General features: G+C 41.0%; 1 protein-coding gene across 1 annotated transcript in view; it reads left to right on the forward strand.

Moving 5' to 3' along the window:
• The window catches only part of KATNBL1 (katanin regulatory subunit B1 like 1), a 62,382-nt gene that overhangs the window by 12,053 nt on the left and 46,592 nt on the right, over window positions 1–3,737 (forward strand). The gene's annotated exons all lie outside the window — the stretch shown is intronic.

Consider the following 3,737-nt stretch of genomic DNA (forward strand, 5'->3'; position numbering starts at 1 on the left):
AAAAAAAAAAAAAAATACTAGTACTTTGAATGTAATATTCATTTGCTCACTGGCAGATATATACATATTTACAATAAAAATAATAATTGTTACCTTTTAGGTTGCATATGTAAAGGTCAGCATTGCAGTTGCTACCCATGTTAAGTTTTGCAGTTAGTTGACAAGAGGTGACATATGTGGATCAGTTAGTGCCTCATCACATCTTACATTTCAGCCCTCAATTATGTCTTGGGGGACATAAAGTAAAAAGTTTCTCTACTGCCTTGTTGATAATTAAAGTCTTAAACTGTGTAATATTAAATACAGAAAGAAGTAAAGGAAGTGATCAGTGAAGACAGGAAATATGTTTCAGAGAGGAAGATTTGAACTTGAAGATTAATCATTGAGAGAGGCTATGATGAAGTGGAGAGACATTTGGAGGAGAAGAAACATTTCATTTCAATAAAAATGAAACACTAAAGGAGGCTGGAAGTATTAAATAGCAAAAGCTTAGAATTTGAGACTTAATGATATAAAGTTATGCTTTCTGGCTCTGCGGCTTAGCACAGTGCTTAGGGCGCCAGCCACATACACCAAAGGTGGTGGGTTCGAACCTGGCCCGGGCCAGCTAACCAACAATGACAACTGTGACAACAAAAAGAAAAATAGCTGGGCGTTGTCGTGGGCACCTGTAGTCCCAGTTACTTGGGAGGCTGAGGCAAGAGGCTTGAGCCCAAGAGTTTGAGGTGAGCTGTGACAGCACTTCAGTGAGGGTGACATAGTGAGACTCTCAAAAAAAAAAAAAAAAAAAAAGGTATGCTTTCTGTGTTTAAGGATCCTTAAAATGACTTTAGCAGTCCCTACCCCTTTCTGTTTCTTTCTTTCTTTTTTTTTTTTTTTTTTTGAGGCAGAGTCTCACTTTGTCACCCTTGGAAGAGTGGTGTGGTGTCACAGCTCACAGCAACCTCAAACTCTTGGGCTCAAGTGATTCTCTTGCCTCAACCTTCCAGGTAATTATTTTTAGAGGCACCCGCCACAACACCCAGCTATTTTTAGAGATAGCTCAGGCTGGTCTCCCACTGGCGAGCTCAGACCATCCAACCGCCTCAGCCTCCCAGAGTGCTGGGATTACAGGTGTGAGCCACTGCACCTGGCTTTCTCTGTTTCCTTTTGTAAAAGCTTTAATATTGTTGGTTTCTTAAGTTTTTGCCTTCTCATAAACTGGATCCCTTTTTCTCTGTCTGTGGTTCTCAACCCCCAGCAGTGCACTGGTACCAGTTTGTGGCCTGTTTGGTTCCTATCCACACAGCATCATTGCCTGAGCTCTGCCTCCGGTCCCACCTCCACCCCCAATCCATGGAAAAATTGTTTTCCATGAAACTGATTCCTGTAGCCAAAAAGGTTCCGGTTGGTGACCTATTGGGAACCTGGCTGCACATCAAGAAGTGAGCAAAAATCGTCTTCCTCAAAACCAGTCCCTGGTGCCGGAAAGATTAGAAACCACTGCTGTATATGCTGTTCCAATATTAGCGTTCTGCTAAGCTTTGCCTACAACTTGGAAGTTACTTGGGGTTTTTGTTCATTTGTTTTAAGAGAGTCTCACTCTTTTGTCCAGGCTAGAGTACATTGCTGCAGTCACAGCTCACCACAGCCTTAAACTTATAGGTTAAAGCAGTCTTCCTGCCTCAGCCTCTCCAGTAGCTAGGACTACAGACACGAGTCACCATTCACGTCTGTCTAATTGTTCTTTCTCTTCTTTCTTTCTTTTTTTTTTTTTGGTAGAGACAGGGTCTCTCTATGTTGCCCAGCCTGGTCTTGAACTCCTAGGCTGAAGTGATCTTCCCACCTGGCTATCACTTTCAACACTCAAAATATTTTTTTTTTTTTGGAGACAGAGTTTCGCTTATTAACCCTTGGTAGAGTGCCATAGCATCAGAACTCACAGCAACCTCCAACTCCTTGGGCTTAAGGTGATTCTCTTAAGTTTTAAGTGTTTGGTAATTAACTTATTTACTTCCCTTTCTTTTTATCCTAGTTTTCTCTATTTAAAAACATCCTGTTTTAATGTCTGCAAGTTTTTCTATTTTGGAGTGAGGCAGGGTAAATACATAAACATCTTTACTTTTATAGATGAAGAAAGTGAGACTTAGCTGTTCTCAAAGTCGCAGAGCTAGTTAAAGTGGGAAAGCTAGAAATTTAAATAAGGATATGTTAGACCTAATCTTTTGGCTACACCACCCTTTAATTTTTTGGGGGGTGTGGTTGGAGTAAATGGCATCATAGCTTACAGCAACCTCAAACTGTTGGGCTCAAGAGATCCTCTTACTTCAACCTCTCAAGTAGCTGGAACTACAGGTGTCCACAAGAAGGCTCAGCTAGCTTTTTTATTTTTAGTAGAGATAGAGTCTTGCTCTTGCTCAGGCTAGTCTCGAACTTGTAACCTCAAGCAATCCACCTGCCTTGGTATCCCAGAGTGCTAGGATTATAGGCATGAACCATCCAGCCCCACCTACACCACCCTTTAAAGGTTGGATGAGTCTTTAATTTTTGCCCAGTTAGTAAGTTCTGGTACTTACTGTATAGCTAGCTTTCCAGAAAGCTAGAAGGGACTGGAGGAGCCTGGAGACCTTTGCAGATTAAGCTTTTAACTAACTCTCACTTAGCCTCCAAGTGAGAACACTTACTGGCCTCCCTCCCCACCCCACATCACTGTACAGAGTGACCATAAAGTTCATGTGCAATTTAAAATAGTTTTCTGTTTTAGACAACTATTTTAGTTGATGGGGTCTTGCTCTTGCTCAGGCTGGTCCTGAACTCTGTGAGCTCAAGCGACACACATGTGTCAGCCTCCCAAAGTGCAAGAATGTCCAGAAGTTGTATAGTATGTGAGCAGTGGAGACAGAATGCTTAGGTTCCAGTGCTGACTCTTATCATTTTTTTGTTGTTGTTTGATCTTGGGAAATTTTTTTGCAGTTTTTGGCTGGGGCCAGGTTTGAACCTGCCACCCACCACCTCTGGTATATGGGGCTGGCACCCTACTCCTTTGAGCCACAGGCACCACCTGGAAATTAATCTTTTTGTACCTTAGTTTCTTCATCTATAAAAATGGGATAATAAATCTACAGTGCCTATGATTGGCATTTGGTAAACTTTTGATAAAGGCTAGCTGTTATTTTTAATGATATTGTTATTTAACACCATTGCAATGAATACCCTTACTCTCCCCCCCTAAAAAAACTCTTTCTCCACCCCCGTAAAAAAGAGTGGAATATTTTGTTTTCTCCCTTCTAATTTAAAAAATAGCTATTAATCTTTAGTAATATGATGCCCAGTTATAAAGACCTTTGATACTTAGATGAGTAGTTCAGTCTTATGGTAGTAAATCAGTCTCCAAAAGTATGTTTTTTGGAACATCTGCATCTTTCAAATTTTATTCATATCTGTCCCCCCAAAAGGAGATCACAGAATTAAATAAAATTATACAAACTACTCAGAGCCTTTTTTCTTTTTTATTACATCATAGCTATGTACATTAATGCAGTCATGGGGTACAATGTGCTGGTTTTACATACAATTCGAAATGTTTTTATCCAACTGGTTAACATAGCCTTCACGGCATTTTCTTACTTATTGTGTTAAGACATTTATATTCTGGCTCGGCACCTGTGGCTCAACCGGCTAGGGCACCAGCCACGTACACCTAGGGTGGTGGGTTCGAATCCCCAGCCCGGACCCGCCAAACAACAATGACGGCTGCA

Source organism: Otolemur garnettii, unplaced genomic scaffold (genome assembly GCF_000181295.1).
Source record: "Otolemur garnettii isolate 467f Iridium unplaced genomic scaffold, OtoGar3 scaffold00050, whole genome shotgun sequence".
Classification (NCBI taxonomy): Eukaryota; Metazoa; Chordata; class Mammalia; order Primates; family Galagidae; genus Otolemur; species Otolemur garnettii.